The 23645-nt window shown below is 38.5% G+C and overlaps 1 protein-coding gene across 1 annotated transcript in view; it reads right to left on the bottom strand.

The window, feature by feature from the left end:
• CTNNA2 (catenin alpha 2) overlaps positions 1–23645 on the bottom strand; it is a 1049805-nt gene that overhangs the window by 269243 nt on the left and 756917 nt on the right. The gene's annotated exons all lie outside the window — the stretch shown is intronic.

The raw sequence follows: 23645 nt of genomic DNA, 5'->3' as shown, positions 1-23645 counted from the left end.
AATAAATAAATAAAACAAAATACAACAAAACCTTTGCCTAGATTATAATCCTAGCAGTTTAGACATTTTCAAATTGTGTGTATATCTCTCACTTCACTGGATTCTTATGACAATCAAAGTCTTTGGTTATAAGCCAAACAGGATGAACAACCCAAATTGAGAGAACTTCCTGGGAGAGACTTAATTCCCTATTGCTGGCTCCTGACCTCCAAGGCCTCCTCAGAGTCCCTGAGTGGTGACTGAGAGTTTCTCGATCGTTCTTCTCTGTCTACTCACAAAGCTAAAAGAGCAGCATCTCTTCCCAAACACACATCTCTGACAATGCAGGGCTATGGTGACAGGCTGTGAAAGAAACCTTTTCAGTGAATTAAATCCCTGGGGTGTTTCTAGTTAAATGGTGATTAAAAACCAGAGAGTGTCTTAGGTTCAATAATCCTTGGACTACAAACTCTTGACAGCTGTTACAAATACAGATTTCTTATCCCTCCCCCAAGAAATTCTGTTTCAGTAGCTCTGGAGTAAGGCCTGGAAATATACATTTTTTAAATAAGAATTTTTAGAATTATAGATAAGTTCTGGGTACAGGTGGAGAGTTCACTGGTCCCAACCTGACTTATCATTTGATTAATCAAATCTCTCTAATTATGGTCTAGAAATGTGCATTTTCAGACTTCTGTGAAATTCTGTCAACCTAATTTGGGACCCATGATTTTTTGCAACCATTTACTAGTAAGCCTAAAATAGGACCAAGGATCCACAATTAAGGCAATTCTGCTAATTCCTGGTGAATCAGTCACCCTATCTCAAAAACATGGGATTCTAAATCAAACCACTTAATTAGAAGAGGAAGAGAAAAGCCACATTGCCTGAGAAACTAAAACATACAGAGGAGACACACTCCATTATACCATTTCAAAAAATTCCCTGCACAAAGGAAAAGGATATTCAACCAGTTTCCCTGAATTCCTTTCCTGTCATTATCATATCTACATATAGACATCAAATAAGGTTAGCTGGAAATGGTGGACAAAGAAATAAAGGAGATGCTGATCTTACTAAGGCATAGAGAGCTTAAGAAAATTTTTCAAGATCATGAAAATAAACAAGAAAACAGGATCCTGATCCAAGCAGTATTTTATAGCTTCTGCTAGAAAAGCTAAGTCTATGCTCTACATATTTCCCAATATTTTCTAAAAGTTTACTCCCAAGTGTCTCTTGCTATGGTCCCAACCTCTCTGCTCCCTTGTAATCAAGAGTTTCTCTGGCCACCTTATAATATCTCCTATATGCCAACTCTGCCTTCTTTTCCTCACCCTAAAACATCCTTTACAGCCCAGATCAAGCTCTGTTTCCCTGACTCCAGAGCCTGTAGAGAATTCTCCCTTCTCTCAACCACATCAGAGCAGTCCCCTCCCATGGCAGGCAGTAGCAACCCCCTCAGACCAATCTCTGAACTGCCTTCCTTTGGCAAGTTGGCACTGAGTGGTCTCACCCTACATCCCTCATAGTCAGATATCCAGTTGTCACTGTCACCCGGGTTCCAAACCTGATAAAAAAGGCAGGAGTAGGGCAAAAAGGTGGGTGCTTGAAGTTTCCCTCTTGATTCAGAATAAGGTGAGCTGAAGAAACTACTGTTACTTCCAATAGTGTCATCAGCCCTATGGAAAACCGGATTTTTAACACTCATTACATGAAGAAGCTATTGGAGCAGATTGGCAGTAACCCCTAAATTGTCTGACAATGCATGTGTCAATTGTATATATAACACAGTAGAGTAAAATTAAAATGTTGTAATCATGTTTTGTGTTTGAATGTATGTGCATATGAGAGACACAGTATGTGCTTGTGTGTGTGTGTGTGTGTGTGTGTGTGTGTGTGTGTATTGCAAGTTCATCTGCCATTATGGCTATTACTTATGTGTGGGTACTCTCTCTTCCAATTGATAGAGCATAAACTCTGTGAGGGAGAGGAGAGACCACATCTCTCTGTATCAGGTATAATGCCCCCAAAAGGAGTTTCCTTTGTACACAGTAAAGTATTATAGTTAGAGAAGATAAATAGGGGAGTCAAAAAAAGTTGTTGCCAATCTTCCCTTGTCAATAGATGAGAGATGGGATCATAGACCACTGAGGAAGATGAATCCTAAAATCTCAGTCCTTCCAGAAATTGAATACCAATCTATTTGCATCCATAGCTACCTATCTGGCCACGTGCAACCATGGAAAGCCACAGTGCCAGCCCCAAGGTTCATATTAGTCTCCCAGAAGGCCTATGACACTAAGACTTAGGGTAAAGAGATGGGAATATATGCTTTGATAAACAAATCAATGTTATGTCATTTTATATTCTTGTATAAAATGACAATGTGAACACAACTTCCATCTACACCTCCCATCTCCCCTACCTTCATGCCCTTTCCCATGCCTTCCCTGCCTTCATAGAAGTTTTGAAGCAGACACAAACAGACTTGCATTATATCTTACTAGCTGTGTGAGGCTGGGAAATTTTCCTAAACCCAGTAACAATTTGTCCTCATCTGTAGAATAATGAAAATAATGCATAATCCAAGAGTGTGGTAAAAATTCAATGAAATAATGCATGCAACATGTATATGTCTGAGTCTGGCCTGAAAATGGTATCCAATCAGCAAATTCCTTACCCTGATCTTTTTCCTCTCTTGATACTAAGCTTCTTAAGGAGAGGCACGGTGCCAAGCTTCTGAACCATGGATAAATGGAAGCTAGATGGATCGAATGTCTAAGGAGTACATATTGTTTTATAGGCTGGATCTGGATTTACCAAGACTTGCCATTTGAATATCTTTGGGAATCCTCTGGGTGAAATTTAAAATCTATGAAATTTTCACCACATTAAAGTCCATTTATGACACAATTTCAAACATGAGGTGAATGAAAAAGGAGGACCAGACACAGATCCTGATATTTCACTAACACAGTGCAGTAGTGAGGAATGCAAGCTCTGACACCATCATGTCTCATACTAGGGAAGATGTGGAGCACATGTTGGAGACAGATTCCTTCTTTTCATTTCTCTGCATGGGTAATGAAATCAGAAGTGAACGTACCTCACTGATGATTTTAATCAAACTGTGCACCTGTAACTGCCAGGAAGAGGGAGCTCCCTTAAGCATGGAGAATGGATTCTATTTCAGTCACCCTCACTTGGCATGTTAAGGAAGGGATGGTCTTGCAGAAATGAGGAAGCCAGATGCCCTCGGCCTGCCAGATCTGTTCTACGTGGGTGGGGAACACTCGAGGGGATCTGCTAATTACTTACACACACCTCAGTAAGTAGGAGCCTCCAGAGATGGGTCTGAACAGCATGAAAATATCTCTTTTCTAAGTGTTCCTTCCACTGTAATGCAAAATCTAGGGACCTATCATTAGAGAATCATTATAATTCATTTGTAATAACTCTAGAAATTTCCTGCTAAAATATTAATAAAACTGAGAAAGACGTTAAGTAGATAATTTACTTGCTGATTTTTCATCTGTTTCTACCATTAGACTGTAAACTTTATGGGATTAGTAACTTCATCTGTGCAGTTTATTCGAGTGTGGTTTCACTAAGTCCAGTAGCTTGTACATAGGTTCTCAATGAGGGAGTGACCCAAAGTGGTTGTCATTTTGGAAAATGGAAAGCTGTTCCCTAAAATGATAGTATAGAAAGACAGTGGTAGATATGTGGCAGAGGCAAAGAGAACAGAAAAAACAAGACGTATTTATATAGTTTAAGGCAAAGGGTGGCTGAGACCTTACCCTGGAGCTTGGGCACTCCAGCACTGTGGTAGATCCCAAACAGAAACTACCAAGGGAATAGACTAACAGGCCAGATATCCAGTCACTATTTCCAAAATAGAAGGTACTAATAGGTAGTCAGAAAATAAGTCAGAAACCAGGAATCAGAAAGGAAGTTCAAGTCCTGAGTGAAATCAGCTATAAGTCTGACTTGAGGGTAGATCACCATGTTACGGGTTCAAACCCTTTCATTCCCTGTGCAGAAGCCAGACTAGTGCCAAGCTCAAAGTTGCCTGGCAATCCACCCCTCTCTCTTCCACCAACATGTGAAGAAGCACAAAGCCTAGTTTATGACCTCCCAGCTGGGCACTTCCCTTCCCCTCTCTTCCTCCCATGCAGAGAGCTCCACAGGAATCCTCCCCTCCTGGGAAGGAAGGCCTTTCCCACCCAGGATGCCTTCCCACCTGAGTACCTGCTCCAGGTCTGGCCCAACACTCTCCTCCCCCTTGCTTCCTTTCCCTTGTGCTTACTCAAGGCCTGCTAAATGGAAAACAAACAAAGAAATTCCAAACTAGTGAACATTAAACACAGTCTGAGTATTAGGACTTTGTTTTCTTTATCACAGTGACTCAAGGAGTAGAAACATCAAACTCTGGGGCAGTCTTCCATCCATGGTAGTCTGGGTCAGGGTAGCATTTGCATGCTGCAAATCACACCAGCCCTTGGGTCTGCCACCATGTGCTACCACTCCATCGGTTAAGTGTTTGTTGAGCACCTACATGAGATTGAGCCCTGTAGAGGGGTGATATGGCCTGAATTGTGTCTCCCCTCTCAAACTCAGATGTTGAAGTCCTATCCCCTTGTATCTCAGAAATGTGACTGTATTTGAAGATAGGGCCTTTGAAAGGGTAATTTAGTTCAAATGAGGTCAATAGGGTAAGCTCTAATCCAATACGACTACTGATCTTAAAGAGGAGATCAGGACACAGACACATGTGGAGGAAAGACCACGTGAGGACAGAGGGAGAAGATGACCATCTATAGGCCAAGGAGAGAGGCCTCAAAAGAGACCAAGCCTTCTGACACCTGGATCTCAGACTTCCAGCCTCCAGTGAAAAAGTAAATTTCTGTTGTTAAAGTCTCCCCGTCTGTGGTATATTTGTAATGGTAGCCCTAGCCAACTAAGATGAGGTGCAACAAGAAACACCAGAATAATGACTTGTTGAGGTTTGACTTCCTACTAAAATCCATTACTATTAATAATTCAGGCTGTATGGAGTCCAAGAGAGCTGAGGGGAGGAAGGGTGGGAGGGTACGGCTTCTCAGAAAGCTCTTCAGTATTTAATAGCACAAGACCTCAGTCAACCATTTTGTCTGAATAAGAAAAAAGCACCATCTTATCCAACAACGAGAAATAGATTTGTCATGTCTGGGAGCAGACTTCTTGCTCTGAATGCAGGCTGGCTTCTTCAGGCTTTCTCAAGCTCCTCAAAGAGTCCTACATCTCTTATTATAAAAAGTGGCAGTTATTGGATACCAAATAAATATGTAATAAACAAATAAATAAATAAGATAGATTTAAAGCCATCTTCCTAGTTGGTCCTCACACATTACTTATTTCACTAAGCAGTTAAAGACAAATGTAATCCCATGTTCTCTCACAATTTAATTCAGGTAAAAATATGACTTCTATACTCTATATGAAAGCTGGTAGGTACTTTTGATTAAGAAATCTAAATGTAAGTATTTTAGGTACATGCTATCTATTCCCTTATGGGTAACTTTTTCTTAATAATGTCCTTTTCAGAGTTCAGTTTTAACATGCTGGTACTTCAAGCAAACAGCTGGCAGCTGCGTGCTTGAGATGCCATGACAACAACCCACATGTTGACTAAAGGGAGTGAAGAAATATATGCAAAGCTGGATTGTGGCTAAACCATTGGTCCTGATTCATTTACTCTACTGATTGACATTGAGATTTCTATAAGGATCACAGTGCTAGGCATCTGGGACACAGCAAGACAGCCATGACCACCACCTGCAGAGAGTAATAGTCTACAGCATGGTTTCCCAACTTTAGCTCAATTGACATTTGGGGCCAAATAATTCTTTGTTGTGGAGGGCTTCCCTACACATTGTAGAATATTTAGCAGCATCCCTAGCCTCTACCAACTAGATTCCAGCAGCATCTTTTCCCCCAGTTATGACAACCAGATATATCTCTAGACATTTCTGAATGTCCTGGGGAATGAAGAAACAAGATTACCACCACTTGAGCACCCTTGGTCTAAAGAATCAGGTTATTTCTTTTTATTTTTAAGACAGAGTCTCACTCTGTCACCAGGGATAGAGTGCAGTGGCATGGTCATAGCTCACTGGACCCTGGACCCAAGCGATACTCCTGCCTCAGCCTCCCAGGTAGCTGGAACTATAGGCATATGCCACCATACCCGCATAATTTTTGTAGAGATGGGCTCTCGTTCCTGCTCAGGATGGTCTTGGACTCTTGGCCTTAAGTGATCCTCCTGCCTCAGCCTCCCAAAGTGCTAGGATCACAGGTGTGAACCACCCAGCCTAGCCCAGACAGATAATTTTAAAAGCATTTAAAATACAGTAAGATAAGTGCTATGATAGAGATATAACACTATTGACTGATAGGTAGTTGTGGCACCAAGAAAAAAGTTATTTTCCCAATGGCGAGATAATAAAATAAAGACAACAACTATTTGTTGGGTGTCTACTGTGTGCCAAACACTTCACTTGATTGTTTATTTAGTTTTTACAAAATACTCATCTGTTAAACACTTTATGCTCAAAAACACAAATAATCTTGTTCAAGTTTCAAAAAGTGAGGGCTGAACCCAGGATCTATCCCAGGTTCTAAACCCAAATCCAGCTATTTTAGCAATTATGGAGAAATTTTAAGACAGAGAAACCTTTACTACATGAGAGCTAAAGTAGCTTATAGCTTTAAAAACACTTCTCTAACCATGGACCTTGCAAGGGATTTGTGATACTAAGAAAATGCATCATTGAAATAATTTAAGTTAGAGACTGGTTTAAAGCAATGAGCAGAGGTTCTACTGGAAAGGCTCTGGGGTTCAATAGCATCCATCCTTTAGTCATGGGAGTCTATGGATTGGCCTGGTGTCCAGGAGTCCTTAAATACCCACCTGCCAGCTAATCACCATCCACAGATCCAATCATCTCACATCTGCATGAGTTTGTGTCATAAGTAGATAATACCTGCCAATTTGCTTCAACTGTCTCAGCATAATTAATAATAATGCCTCCCTTCTCTTTCAAAAGTCCCCCAATTTGGATGATCACCTTATTAATAGTTTTATGATCACCTTAATATTAGTTCAATTAAGTCTTGACCTGAGAAATTATTAGACCAGCTATTTTATGTCATTTTATATCATCAGATTCACCTTGCAAAAAATCAAATCCATTATTTAATCATTATCTCTAATACATACACATATGTTACTTTACTCACCTGCATAAAAGCCTCCAGTGCCAAGCTATCATCTAGAAGATAATCTCCAAGAAGGTGCTGGCCAATTTGACCTCAGGTTGTCTTTCCTACCTATCTCCCACCTCGTTCCTCAAACAGACCATGCTTTTGGGTCTCAAGGCTTTTCCACAGAGCATTCTCACTGCTTATGTCCCCTCCAACATTTTGTTCAATAACATTGACCACTGTGTTAGAACCTACCATGTGCTCCTGTTCACCCCTCACTTGCTTAGAGAAAGATTCATTCAAATGTTATCTTCTCTGTAAATCAGAACCGCTGATTTCCTCAGAAATTAGTTGTTCCTGTGTGTGTGATCGCATGAGTCTGTGTGTGCATGTGTGTGTGCGTGCTCACGCTACACTTCATACATTCTTCTATTACAGTTCTTCTCATCCTACAATTGGAGGTGCCGTTACCTGTGTTATTCATATTACTACAATGTCGTTACTTTTGTATCATGAATGCCTTCATCACCAAGTACTTAGTTGACATTTGATACATATTTGCTGACTACCAGGGGTGACAGAATTTTGGACAATAAATAGTCTTTTCCTGAGTGCCTGCTCATATGGCAGGCATATAAATTTTGCTATTAATGATGGGGTTCAGGACATGCTATTCCAAAATACAGCACCTTGGCATTTGAGAAAACACCAGAAGCAGGGAGGGCACTCTCACCTTTCCCTTGCCCTTCTCCCTGAAGCAGGTCGTAAGACTCACATTTGAGAGATGCCCTCCCTATAGCCGAAGGAAAAGAAAAGCCTTTTCTCTGAAGACATAAGAACACAGAGAAGAATCTGAACAAACAGGCCTTGCTTAGTCTCCTCCAGTTTATTACCATTAGATCATACCCCTTTTTTTCCAAGCATCCTTCTCCACAACTATCCACATCTTCATCAAACTTAGCATTAAAAAATACATAGGTTTACCTATTTCAGTGGGTATTCATCTCCTTATGGGAGTTCTTGTGCCATGTAAAACTTATATTAAATAAATGTATAGGCTCCTCTTCTTCATCTGTATTTTGTTACAGGGGCTTCAGCCAAGAACCTAGCAATGGGTGAGAAAAGATTTTTCTTTTCCTTGTGAGTAACACACACAAGTAAGGGGGTGTGTGATAGAGTGAAAAGCCAGAATATCTGTAGCTGATTTCTGGTTTTGCTTCTTTGTCTTTCTGTAAAGCCAGGCAAGCTGCTGAATTATGTTAGATCCCAGCTTCATCTCTAAAGCAAGGTGTTAAAACTAGCTAATTTTAAGATTTTTCTTTTCCCTTAATTATAAGTCATCCTTGTTCATGGTAATGCACCCAAATTTTCTGGCTAGTTGTCAATGAATCAGTATCAGCTTGGCCTTATTGTGGTCATCTTTTCTCCTCAATATTTTAAAAATACTCAAAATCACACAAAAATGAACATCCGTATATGTTAAACATTTTGAACAATACTAGTGAATAAAGTAAAAAGTAAAAAGAATAAAGTAAAAAGTTCCTCCCCCCTGCACACACACACACAGCCCTTCCTGCACTGAAATCATTGGTAAGAATATTTTGCTAGGTGGTTGCAGAGATCTTTCTCTATACACACATGCACACATACATACACACAACACACAAACATGTAAATAGACAATATGTTTTCACGTATTGAAACATGGTGTAACATTTCTGCATTGCATTCTCACACTTCTTCTTTCACTCAGCAATAGATCATTACATTTTCTATAACTCTGTAATACTCCTGATTTGGAGTGAAATATCATTTATTTAAGTGTCTCTATATTTTAGCATCATTGCTGCCAAATTAGTTTTCTATTGCTTGGCTTCTATAGCTACATTCCTCTCTGAGTCCAGCTAGGAAAGATTTTCCACTTTTAAAGACTCAAGTGATTAGAGTAGGTCCACTTGATAATCTCAGATACTCTCTTCATCTCAAGGTCTTTAACCTTGATTGCATCAGTATAGTTCCTTTTATCATATATCGTAACATAGTCACAGGTTCCATGGACTAGTGCGTGGGTATCATTGGAGAGCATTTTCTGCTCACTGTAGTTTTAGTAGTTCACATGTACAAATAATGAGGCAGTGAATATCCTTATATGTATATTCTTGCATGCTTAGGTGAGCATGTCTGTAGAAGAGATTCCTAGAATTGGATTACTAGGTCAAAGAATATGCATATTCCCCAACTTATTCTCCCCAAAATACAGAGGAATTAATCTTTCTAAAAAGCCCCTGCCTTATTTGCAAATTTGTAGATATTTGAAAATGATGTGGGAGAAATATAACCTTTGTGGTGAGACAACCTAGAAAGGTTTAAAATCCTAGCTCCCTAGAGCTTATACAGTTATGAAAGGATAAGATAGTGGGATTACCTCAAAGGTATTGCTCACCTCTTTTTAAAAGCTTGATGAAGGGGGTTGTAGGAAAAATAAAATGCTTTATACAGTGGAAATAAACTTTATGAGCTTGTTCTTCAAAGTATTGCTCTGAGCTGACTAACCCGATAGCTATAGACATAGGTTCAAGAGGAGTGTACTACAATTCCCTGGAGCACAGTCTCCCAGCTGACCTGCCAGCCTCAGACTTTATCAGTCCTCCTACCATCATGCCCCATTCCCGCCCACAGTCTAGTGTTGCCAAATATGTTTTTTTTTTCCTATTTTTTTTTATTTTGCTAAATCTAGCAGATCTATCAGCCAGTCATAAATTCAAAACAGGCTTCTAAAAAGAGTTACAGATATTTAGAATATGCCCCTAAATTTGGAGTTTGGTGTCATAAAAGAAAAATCTGACATCTCCTAGAACATTTGTATCGTGTAAATGCCTTAAGAACACATTTGTGCACAAGATAGATCAATCGGGCTAATCAGATACTTTTCAAAGGCCTTTTTGTTTAGGTTTACATTTTGTACCCACACTGGCCTGCTTTCTAAATTGAAACAAAAAAATGGTTCAAAAAAATAGAATCTGTGTTATAGTGCTATAAATTCTCCAAATGCAGCACATTCATAAGAAAATATATAGAAAGAAGATTATCTGATGGGGATTAGCTTTACAGTGTGAGACAATTCCTGTCCTCTATGTGTACCCTACTACTAATAATAATTTAAAATCCAACTAGCTAAAATATGTACAGCATTTCACAGTCTATGAAGTACTTTTCAATGCTTTATTTCATTTTAATTCTCGAAACAACCCATAACTTGGGTAGTATTTTATAATCTCTCTTTGCAGATGCTTAAGTCCAAAAAAGGTAAAGATCATGCAGACGGGATGGTGAGATTCAGAACTTAAATGCAAATATATGCGAATACAGCCTATGACATTGATATGGCTTCTGAGATTCAATCAAATTCTAAATTGATATTGTGTGATATCTGCCACAGAAATATGACTTGCTATGAATGTGTCAAGCCTTCAGAAGTCAATTTTGCATGCATTTATTTGGTAACGTGGATTTCCAAATTATGATGATAACAATCTGAGCAAATTGATAAATATCTTGGAACTCGACTGCTAAAAGTCGCATCTAAACACAATCCCATCTCAAATTAACAAGTTGCTATGAAGTTCAATAGAGCAGATGCTACTATTGCTGATATCCTACTCAGTTGAATGATAAAAAAAAAAAAAAAAACTCACTGGGAAGAAGAGAAAATAATTCCTACCAGTTGAAAGAGCTGACTGGTATTGAATATTTATTACTTTTTACAAAGACTACATCATACCAAAATCCCCAAATTTTTTTTCACTCTATCCAAGTTTAAAAGATACAGTTAATCATACTGCTGGTTCTTATCAAGCATAAAGCTATTTATAAACAGCTGAATGCTCAACCAACTTTTCAATTTGCTTCTAGATACTGGTCATAATGTGGTTGCTGGCAAAAAAAAATAATAATAATAAAGTTTAAAAAATCTTAAGACAATAACTGCTACCATTACATGAGTGTCTGTTATGTGGTCAAGTTGACTTACATGGGTCATCTCTCACTCCACAATAACACTGAACCAAGGTACTTTCATCTCCTTTCTACTGATGCATAAATGGAGCTTCACCTAAACCTGGATCAATCTCTCTAAAACAGTACATTGGATACTCTAGTACAGTAGTACACAGAACAGAACAGAAGAGAAGAACAATGTGATAATGAGGTGGTTTTCTACCTTTTTTGGTTTTCCATGCAACATACCTGAGGGATTTCTCACATCCTACCAGCAGCGGTGGAGGAAGACAGAAGATGCAACTAGCTCTATGAACAAATTTCAATGACCCCTATATGCTTTTTACAATCCTCTCCTCATGTTTTAGATGCTCAGGCTAGCAGGACTTGATGACCAGAACCCTGCAACTTTTAACTGAGGACTTGACATTTTTGAGTTGTTTCTCAGAAATGGTGAAATTTCTGCAAGACAAAGGAGTTGAGATTCCAAAGGCCCCTGAGCAGACTTCCTGACCCAGAGACTCACCATCCCTCACTAACCTGCCCCAATGCACATAGCCCTTCCTTAATTTCAACATGATCTTCCCTAATGCACACATCCTATACTTAAAAAGCCTGTTCTCTCTGTTAGTCAGGGAGACAGATTTGAGGCTGCATCCAAGTTCTTCTTTTTCCAACTAAAGTCTTTCATATTAAAAATTCCTTTCTACCTTGACAATTCTTATTGTGAGGTGAGTAATCAGACCTAGGCTAGATCCGTTGTGGGTTCGGTAACAAAGGGACAATAAAGGTGAGTCCATGAAGTGTTTTAGGAAGGCTGATCCAACAGCACGTGGATCCACCACCATGGCCACCAGGGTTGAGAGCATGTCACTAAATAACCATTTGATGGCCTTCATTGGCTAGATTTGCAAATCTCTAAAGGTGATCGGTAGGACACCAAGCCTTAAATATGCCTCCGTAAAATGTTCTCAAACATGTTGTGAAATACATCATACTACACAAACATGCACACTCACACGCAGACACCACCACGATACACCACATCTTTTCAAATGTGAAAGCACTGATAGTTATAGACAAGAGACATCTGTTTAACTTGATTTAACCATGCTTTTCCAATTTCTACTAGGCTGCAGAAATATTTTTCCCTTTTAATATCCATTAAAATCTTTAGGAACTGATGCTCAGAGATGCACACTGGGAGTCCATCCATGAACAGGATGCTCTCTGTGACCTTTCTAACTTAGGTGTCCCATTGCCCAAGTGTGGAGCCAGAACCACAGAGGTCCTTGGGCCCTCCCTGCAATACAGTCTTCCTGACAAGTGGGTATTTGTTTGGGATGTTAAGTGCTCTGTGCAAGAACTGCCACCACCTAATCTTGTCACCCTTGAGATCAGTGAGGTAAGTGACAGCAGTTCCCTGTCGGTTTAATTAGAGGAAGTGAAACACAATTATAGGACATTAGTGCAAGCCTGGTGCAAAAGAACAGCAGGCCCTGAGGGGCAGGCAAAACCGCAGACCGCAGGGGAAAAAATGCACTCTTCTCCTCTGACAATTTCATTGAAAGTCTTAATTACAATGCTACTGTAGGGGGAAATTGTTTTATAAATGCCATTACAAACACAGTCTGATTGCAGAAATCTTTTCATCTAAAAACTAATTAAACCATTATTTCCTCTCAGATTACAATGGTAAATGTAGATTTTTCATTTATGAAAACAGTTATACAATCTTATGTTCCTTATATTTAGAGAGTATCTTTTTTCCCCCAGTATCTACAGGCCAAAATGATTTTAGAAATTAGAAATGTTATGAAAAAGGTAGTAGAGATTTTCTTTCAAAAAACACTATCATGATGTAGATAACAACTACAATGAAATGATTTTGCTAATATGTGAAAATCTAATGAGCTTATATACACCAGCTCCATCATTTTGATGAGCACATTTGAAAACATCATGTAAAAACTAATTTTAAAAGGAACTATTACAAAATGTGGCAAATACTTTGTAACCATTAAAATATAAGCTTTAAGAGGGCAAGGGGTTCTGCTTTATTCAGGGCTGTGTTGTCAGCATGCAAACAGTGGCCACTTACTACCTATTTGTTGATGTAAAGAAAGCTACTACCCAAGTGGATTTGAAGTAGTTTCTTGAATTTCATGTTAGAAACAAATGGATACATCAATAGACTGATATTGCATAGGTTTCATTGAATTATTTTATGTATGTAGATAGAAGAGAATATTAATATTTGAACAAAAATGGTAAAGATGGAAACAGCAACCTAATATGGATGTCTTTCCAATTACAGGGGAATGGGAAGAAGCAAAAGGACATGTATGTAGATAAAAAGAAGTAATGCTACAAGGGGAACCAAAACACACAAATGACTTTGGATTTCAGTGTGTTAGGACATGCTTAAACCAACGCCGATAACTGAACTGTTACTATCGCACTTAACCCCATCAGTCATCACGAACCCTGATTCCTTTCCCTGATCTCCCTTCCAGAGCCCAGCTATATAATCAAGGGAATCTTTCAGTTGCTTGAGAAAGATAAAACACTTTCTACTTTAAGAAAAGGCTGATAGACTAAAATCTGTGCGGATGAAGCAGAGGTGATTATAAAAGTCTTATTTGCTTAACAAAAGGATTCTCTGCAGGCTTATTTTAACTAGTGAGCTCCTCTAATGACTTGCAGTGTTTATTTACAGATCATCAATTACATGGGGTGAGGGGAGGAAAGCAGGGAATGTCAGAGGGAAGATACAGTGTTCTTAAATGCAGGAAATCATTAAGAGCCAGGGATGAATGAGGATCAATCAGATAACAAACTATTGGTTTCTAGAAAATAATAATACAGAAGTCTATGGGAAACTTACTTTTAGAATGCAAAAACTGAATTCACACTCGTATTTTTAGGCACAACTAAAAGAAGGCAAAGAGCTTTTGTTTAATATTTTCAGGTTTCGCCATCTCCTTTTTTGTAAAACTGATTTTAAAAAGGAAAAAGAGAAAGAAAAGAGAAGAGAGCATTGTGTCATAGAAGCTTTAATTTAAAAATTGACCCTTTGTATTGAACTCTAAAGTGACCGGGTAGATGCACTTTATAAAACACGCCATCAAAAGTTTATTTTCCAAAGCCTTTTCTCTCAGAGACTCATAGGCAAAACAGCAAGACAGGAGAACAGTTATTTTTAGCAATCTTCGTGGTACTGCTTTCTCCTGAGGCAAAACTTAAATCAGATAAGGGTCTCCGAGGACCTGAAAGGAAGGAAACCACCCACTTACTGTATTCAACTCAATCCTCCCCACACAAACTTGATTTTAGAAACAGAACCAGAAAACATGTTAGGGAATATTTAAGGATGACACACTGCAGTAAACGCTAGGAACCACATTTCAACAACTGTTAGAGGCTATTACCACTCTCGTTGCATGCAAGAAAATTAGCTGTAATTGGGTAAGCGACACAAGTGTAGCACAGGAATGGGAATTGAGCAGACAGTTAATTAATGGTGTTGGGAGAAGGGAAATGGGATTAATGAATGGTTGATATAAATTCCATTTTGCTACTGGGTTAATCACTGGTCTCATGAAAATTTATTTCCTGGCTAAGATTTATGACAGGGTTTTGAAATATTTTATTCTATTCTGAATAATTTCTAACTTTCATTATAATTTCCAGAATCATCCTAGCTGTATAATTTATTGGTGTGTATAGCTACTCCCCATATGCACACACCCTCATAGAAATGTAGCAGGACTCAGTTCTAAGTACAGAAACCCTCATACAAATGGGGGAGGATAACTTTGATTTGATATGTTGTTTATATAATTTGGGTCTCACCAATGATTCAATAACAGGGTGATGAATTCTGTGTCTAAAGAGCAAAGCCCAATCTCAAGTGCTGTTTCAGCCACTGAATAATTTCCTGAGCCTGGCTGTATTTGAGAGTGCTAGTGAAAGCATGTGGCATCATTGAGATTCCTGAGATCTTTTGACTATTCCATTTCATTCTTATGCTTAGCATTATCATAGAACTACTCTTAGTTATTTAGTTTTGCTTTGCTTATCTCATGATATGTCAATTGTGTCAAATCGAAGGAACTCTAGATTCAAGAAATAGTATCAGATTTTTTTCTTTTTAAAGTTTTTTAAAAGCATTTACCAAGAAATAAAACATTTATTTGCTCGTTTTTCATCATATCTAATCCCTTTTCTTGTACTGACATTAATTACTTATATCAAAATGTATCTTGCAGTATGTTTAACCAAAATAATTAGTATATATCTTTTAACAAAAGTTTCTTAAAAAAATGTATCTTGGTGATTTACTTAATATAGATTAGACCAGCTGTGATTTTACTGTGAATATTTTTAAGAGACAGGGTCTTCCTGCGCTGCCCAGGCTGGAGTGCAGTGGCTCAGTGGTTATTCGCAGATAAGATCATAGTGCACTGTAGCTCCAAATTCCTGGGCTCAAACAATCCTTCTGTCTCAGCCTCCTGGGTAGGAGACTACCAGCATGCACCACCGCATCCGGCATGTAATGTTTATTTTTAATAATAAAATGGAACTAGAACACACTGATAATAAGAAAACCGGTTGCCAAATTTATAAAAAACTGGTGTTTATGGGTAAGACACACAGAGAAAGATTAAATGTTCAACTCTTAACAGATAAAAGTGGAGCTGATATATTTTGGTTGCAAAAAGATTCTTGGCCTTACAGAGATAGAATCTTTTAAAAACCTGAGTTCTCTTTTAAATATTATTAGATTAACTGCTTGCATGTATTAACCAATAAAGATATGTAATCTCTAGTAATTTCAGCATCTAAAATGACAAATAAGTTTTGCACGGTTCCTTTACTTTGGCCCTGTATGAAGTGAAATAACTGTTATTGGTGTTATTACCCTCCTTTTACAGATGAGGAAACAGATTCAAGGAGTTTGAGTGACTTCCTAAGGTGTACAAGGGTAAATACAAATTGAAACAGAAAAAAAAAAATTAATTCTCTCTGTTGAAAATAAGAGTCCCTCTTACTCTTTTTTGTAGAGCATTCAAGGCAGAAAATTTGTAATTGCAAATTATTTTTCTGTTTCTCTGAAATGTATGTAAATCTTTTTCAAAGCTAAATAAGCCTCTTGGCAGCCTTGTAACCCAGAAGTATCTTTCTTAAGGACCTGGGAACTCTCTCTTTGAAATGTAATTATCACCATCCTTATCAACCAGTTCTGCAGCAGGGTAAGAGCCTAACTTCGGCTGGCTCCTCTCTCCAAGTTGCAAGACTACCTCATGTCATAAAGATATGAGTTTATTTTTCCTTGGGATAAAGCCAATTAACTAAAACAGATGGTCACCCCAATTACCAAGTGAATTTAAGATGAACTATGTGTGACAAATGATACTGTCAAGTCCTTTTACTGGAGGACTAGTTATTGCTTATCTTGAGAACATGTATGGAATGGGCTGCATCTGCTTGGCTTTTTAAAAGGGTAGGGTTTCTTTCTGTCTTTGCATCTTTTAGTGGATTGTCTGTGATGTGCATCACATTCTGGTTTAACACTTATTCAATAATAAAACAGTGTTCTTTCTCTTCTACCTTTATGGAGAAGGTTTCTGAAGTGAGAGGAGATTTTGTTTTCAATTATATTTCCCCAACAGGTGACACATAAAATGAACAACAGAGAGGAGACTCAGGCCAGGCCTCCAGAATCCATCTCTTTCTTGTATGTTCCTGTAGATCATAGCTACTAATCCTGGTGTTTCCTTCTAGTTGTGCCAGTGTCATGTCATTATTTTAAAAATGTCCCTCTAGGAACCAGCACCTTGTGTCACCCAAGTGAAAGTCAAACTATTGATGTGTGGTCTTAGAAATAAGAATAAATCATTTCAGAAACTGCATCCAGTTTATGAGCATTTGTTTTAACCATCCTCCTTGGAAGCACCTTCACTGTATGAAGCAAGAATCACACCATTTGTAGACACACATTCAGAACCCAGTGAGCCCCAATCCCTTGTGCATCCTTACCGAGTAAAGACCCAGTATAATGGGGTGGCCCAAACTAGGAACAAGTGGAGTTATGGTTGTTGCTATTATATTTTTAATCACTTATTTATTACTAGGAAGAAATGCATTTGTATTTCTTCACAAGGACTCTAAAATAGTTCTCATGATTTAATGAGAAGGTCTGGATATTTATCTCATTTTGAGTAATAAAGACTCATTACCTCTTCAGGTTGATGTTCCGTCTGCTAGAAAGTCAATTTGGAGCCTACGCAAATTAGCATTTCACAGTTCTTGATGGGGGGACAAAATAAAGAGCTTGGAGGCAATGAAGGCCCACTAGGCACAGAAGCTAAGGGCCTTGTTCATATAATAACTGTGTGTACCATCCATTCCCACTGTGGCAAATCAGCTATAAAAATCACTGTAAGTAATTCAATAATTAATAACTAATAGTATATACTAAATAATAATGAATAGAAAATATCAATAGAGCATTAATAAGTACTAGTAGCATATTCAAGCTAGCGACTCAGATAGACACACTCCAGGTTATGCATAGATCCCCACGAGAAATCCCATCAGAAAGGAAACAAGTAAGAATGTCATTATTGTGGATGCAATTTTAACTTTGTTTTTGTAAAGTAAAGCATTTGCAAACCTCATCTCTCTAATTCACTTGTAATTGTGCTCTTCAGAAGTGGTTTTTAAGCAGGGCCATGTACGTATGTATACCCCTAAGCATATACAGAGGCTGACCATAGAGTATCCTGTCAGGATAGTTTTAAGGGAACAATTGCCAGACTGGCAAAGTCCGTAAGAATTCTTACCTAAAATTAGTCTGAGATGCTCCCAAGGTTGAAGTTATCCTTGTTCACTTTCACTTTCACTCTTACCATCCTCCTATTTTACAAAAGAAAGGCATAATTCTCACCTATCCTGCATCTTATTAAAGTAGATTGTTCTGAGGTGTAAGAAACTCTGGGGAGCTGTCAAAAGGGACAATTAGATAATTTAATCAAAGTGCCACAATTGCCACCTCCATCCGTCTATAATATACAATTTCAAGAAATATACTTTGTTTCATAATTATTCCTCAAAAGTTGTTTGTTGTTTTAATCAGACACGTATTAATTACTGTAATAATAGTCCAATCCAAAACGAGCTTTTTAGCATGTATAACACCTTATGGTCACCAGAAAATAAAAATTCAGTATCATTTTAAATATTTTATCTCACTACTTTCTATAGTAGCCTCAAAAACATCAAATACATAGGAATAAATTTAGTGAAAAACAATTAAGACCATTACATTAGAAACTATAAAAAGATAAATTAAAGATGTAAATAAATGGAGAAATATCTAATGGCCATAGATAAGAATATTCAATCGCATTAAGATGTCAATTCTCCCCAAATTGATCTATAGGTTGAATGAAATCCCAATCTAAATCACAGTGGCTTGTGTGTATATTTGTGTGTGTGTGTGGTAAAAACTGACAATCTGATTCTATATTTATATGGAAATACAATGATATAGAAGAGCCAAGATAATCTTGAAGAATAATAAAGTAGGAAGAGGAACTCTACCAGATTTCACAACCTATTATAAAGATATAGTAATTAAGACAGTATATTATTGGCATACATATAGACAAAAATATCAATAGAACCAAGCAGAGTCCCAAACTCAACTTATACACATATGGTCATTTTAATTTAAAAAATGACAGCAATGAAATTCAATACAGAAATTTTTTTAAAATAAGTGATCTTAGAGTAACTGAAGGGTAAAAATAGTCAATAAAAATTTTTAAATCTAGAAATATGTTGTTTTACTATCATCTTCTGTGATAGGATATAATAGAAATCCCAATGCGAAGAGGAAAAGGACTGAAGCAACATTTGAAAATGTTATAAAAGAATCTATTCATTTATTTTAATGGATGATGGTGATATTTCTGTTCCATTAGATATATTTCAGAAAAATGATGTAAGAGTTTTATTTTACAATGTCAACATGTACACAACACAAATAAGTGCAACCTTTGCAACTGATTAGATTTAGGATGAAACGTTTTCAATATCTACTTAAAGATGTGCAAGGGAACACATACTTTTTCCAAAATTCTTTAAGGGATGCACAAACTAAACAAAAAAGCAAAGTACTACTGACAGGGTCCTCATTCACATATCCATTTCACAAAAAGATTTTGGCTATTACATGCCAGACATTCTGCAAGGCTGATATACCAGCGAGCTGTAGTTAATGGTTACTGAAGGCTTACTATGTGCCAGGCTCTGTCCTAGGGACTTTGTAAGCATCAACTGAATATTTTCTCTCATTACCGCTATGAATAGGTGCTCATAGTATCCTTACTTTGTGGATGATCGAACGAAGGCACAGGAAGGTTATGAATGTTGCCTCAGTTCACAAAGCTAAGGAATGAACAAGAAGGACACAGTTTCTACCCTCACAGAGTCTACTTTCATGAAAACCAGGGATTAAGATTATTTATCTTTAGGTGTCAGGTGCAAAAATAAACTTTACTCTGCCCTCCCATGTCCTAAAAGTACTCTGTTAACAAGTGTCAATGAGAAAATCAGCTTCAGAGATGGTATCTCTTGGCACAGTCCTGGGTCAGCCAGTAGCTGCTGAGGGTCTGTGAAGGTAAGTGTTTAATGGCATCACCTGTATGAATTGAATAGGTTATGAATTTTTCCAAGGCTCATAACTAGGAATACTTGGCCCTTTTATTGTTAGTGCTTGAGCGCCAAATAGGTGGACTGGGCCAGCGGATCACACTGGCTCTTCTGTCTCCCGTATTCAGGCATCAAGAAGTAAGAAGACCCGAGATTCTCCTTTGTCTTATGTTCCGCCACCCTATCTCTGGTTCCACTTGGAATCAGGGAGGAAAGAAGAAGAACTGGCTCCATTCATCTGTCAATTGGGTCCTGTTTACAGAAGCATCTGCTTTGTGCCCAGCTCTATAACAGGCACAGTGTGAGGATGAGGATTTAAGACTTCCTGCCCTGCTGGGGATGCACAAAGAGAGGGGACACTATGAACATAAGTACCAAACACAGACCATAAGATTGTTGAAATGTATCTACAGATCATCATGCTGCCTTATTCTACCCTTTTCTTTTCTTTTTTTTGAGACAGAGTCTCACTTTGTTGCCCAGGCTAGAGTGAGTGCTGTGGCATCAGCCTAGCTCACAGCAACCTCAATCTCCTGGGCTCAAGCAATCCTTCTGCCTCAGCCTCCTGAGTAGCTAGGACTACAGGCATGTGCCACCATGTCCGGCTAATTTTTTCTATATATATATATATATATATATATATATATATTAGTTGGCCAATTAATTTCTTTCTATTTATAGTAGAGATGGGGTCTCACTCTTGCTCGAGCTGGTGTCAAACTCCTGATCTCAAGCAATCCGCCCACCTTGGCCTCCCAGAGTGCTAGGATTACAGGCGTGAGCCACCGCGCACGGCCTATTCTACCCTTTTCTTCTCCTTTTTCCAATATTTCCTTCCTTTATTGCCAACAATAAGCTATTTAAAATGCCTCTTGGCAAGGGAACTTTAAGGAGAACCTTCAGGCAACTATGGTTAACTAACCTTTTACTTTTCTAGAATCTGAGCACTCCCCAAGCGGTACACGTGGCTTCTGGCTTGTGCTTGGTTATGAGTGGTCAGCCTGCCTGAAGTTAACACTCCTAGCTAACTTTCAGCACTCCCACCTTCCAGTGATCTCAATTCAGTCCATAAATATCAAATACCTCATGTGACTTCTTGCTACACGTCAAGCTATTTGAAGATATCCAAAGCACTTGTCTGGTTTATTTAACACTTGATACCAAAAAAGTGTTTCAATGCAACTATATAGAAGTAACTGGACTCTGAGTATTCTCAATCTAGTTAGGGAGACAGTAAAAATGTCCAGAAAGAGATTTCCTAATATGGATGATAGATAAGTATTGAATGAAGGGTGCCCACAAAAATGCTTGGAGATTCCCTAGATGGTGAGATCAGTGACGGGTGCAGTGATCCAAGCAGGCTTCACTGAAGATGTGGAATCTAGCCAGGTACATTTCAATTAATGTTTCCATTCCCCTCTCTATTCTTACTCTTTTCCCCCACGACAGTCTTCCTTCTGTTCTCTCTCCTTCTCTAGACTCTCAAACCTGGTGTCTTCTTCTCTCTCTGTGCATTTCACCCCTGTATCTTCATTGCCAGGACAGTGCCTGCCCCATCATGAGTGCAAAACAAACATTCACTGAATGTGAATAGCTCTGGGTATTTGAGACGAGAGAAATCTTTTTTTTTTTTTTTTTTTTTTTGAGATAGAGTCTCACTCTGTTGCCTGGGCTAGAGTGCCATGGCATCAGCCAAGCTCACAGCAACCTCAAACTCCTGGGCTCAAGAGATCCTCCTGCCTCAGCCTCCCGAGTAGCTAGGACTACAGGCATGTGCCACCATGCCCTGCTAATTTTTTCTATAAATTTTTAGTTGACCAGTTAATTTCTTTCTATTTATAGTAGAGACAGGGTCTCACTCTTGCTCAGGCTGGTTTCGAACTCCTGACCTCGAGCGATCCACCTGCCTTGACCTCCCAGAGTGCTAGGATTACAGGGATGAGCCACTGTACCTGGCCAAGATGGAAGAAACCTTGAGGACCACTCATTTTATGACTGACGTCCAGAGGGGCTAAGAGATTGTCCCAGGACCATACCACCTACAAAAGGATTAGCAGCTGGAAACAGCAGGCTGGAATCCCTGGTGACTCCAGGTAGAGTATGTTTTCACCATGTCTTGCTGCCTCCTGTTTATGTTCAAACCAAATACAGATTCCATTTTCTGTCCAGGAGTCACCTTTGCACCAATGTGAGACTAATTCCACTTACCTGTTTTTTGGCTTCTACAGTGAGCCAACTCCTTTTATCACTAACCAGTGGCCAAAGCTATTTTAAAGAAGAAAATCAGGCCCAGCAGGCATGTTCCCTATCTTATTGCTCTGCAGGCTGTTCTGCAGAGAGAGAAAAGAAGCAAAATGAAACAAAAGCCAAAAAGGGCCAAACTATTACATAATTGACAGAACAGAGTTGCCAAGGATAAAGAGAGATCCAGCCGAGGACAGTGATTATTTTGAAGAGTGAAATGGATGGGCAAAGAAATGGAACCTTTCTGAAAAAAAAAGGTGAACAATGTGACTGTCCTATTTACCCAGCATTATAGACCATGGAAGGCAAATACTTTTTTGGGGTGTCATTAATTTTAACCTCTGGGCAGTAAAAATTTTTGTACTTAAGTGGAAATGCCAGTTCGATGTTCATTGAAAATAAGATGTTTTTAATTATACAAGTTCAAAAAAGAAAGAAAGAAAAAAATGTCCAATGTAAAAAAAAAGGGAGAAGTTCATCATATATAAAGGAACATCTTTGCTCATGATAATTTGGGCTGTTGGGTTCCTAAAACTCAAGTGACAATAGGTTACTTGCTTGAGGCATGGCGATCACTGAAATATCAGTCAGGACTGTGTTTGGCAGCATGCAGCTGAAACCCAACAAAGATCAGCTTAAAAAGTATAAGGCTTATTTTTCTTACATAACAAGAAGTTATTCAGAAGACTGATCAGGGCTAGTATAGAGGCTCAAGGAAGTCCGCATCTCTACCAACCTCAGGATGGAGCTCTCATCCTCATTATCACAAGGGAATTGCTGAGCCTCCAGACATCCTATTCTGCCCACATTCCAGGAAAGAGGGGGAAAGAGAAGAGCAAAAAAAGCATGCAGACTTTTTATCAGAAAAACATTCTTTCTCCCAGAAGGATTCTGCTTTTATCTCTTCCTCCAGAACTACGCTATGTGGCTACTCCTAGCAGCAAGGGAGTCTGGAGAGTCAAGTTTTTTTCTTTTTCTTTTTCCTTTTTTTTTTTTTTTTTTTTTGCTTTTTACCTGAGAACAGTGCCAACCTGAACAATGTCATTAGTAAGGACAAAAGAGAGAATGGAAGTGTCATAGGCATATAGAAGTGTCTGCTACAATTAGGAAAGCTGGTTCATTGCCAAATGGCCCCTAACTAATACAGAAACAGGAATGCCCCCAAACAAATAGCATATGGCTTTTCTCACCTGTAAAATGAGCCCTTTCTCTGTCCATATCAGTAACCTGCACATTGGGAGACAGACAAATAAACATCAACCCTACCACTAAGTACCACACCCTGTGTACTAAAGAAAGCATAAGACCACCATCAACAGGTAAGACTTGCTGAGTATTTGGATGGTGTAGAGTAGCCATCAAATCAATAGATATCGAAGCACAGGGTACTAGAGTTAGACAGGTTTAGATGTGAAACCCCTGAACCTCTATGTCCACTTTCCCATTCACAGCAGCAATCC

Source organism: Microcebus murinus, chromosome 3 (genome assembly GCF_040939455.1).
Source record: "Microcebus murinus isolate Inina chromosome 3, M.murinus_Inina_mat1.0, whole genome shotgun sequence".
Classification (NCBI taxonomy): Eukaryota; Metazoa; Chordata; class Mammalia; order Primates; family Cheirogaleidae; genus Microcebus; species Microcebus murinus.
This window is presented reverse-complemented; position numbering and strand designations above follow the sequence as displayed.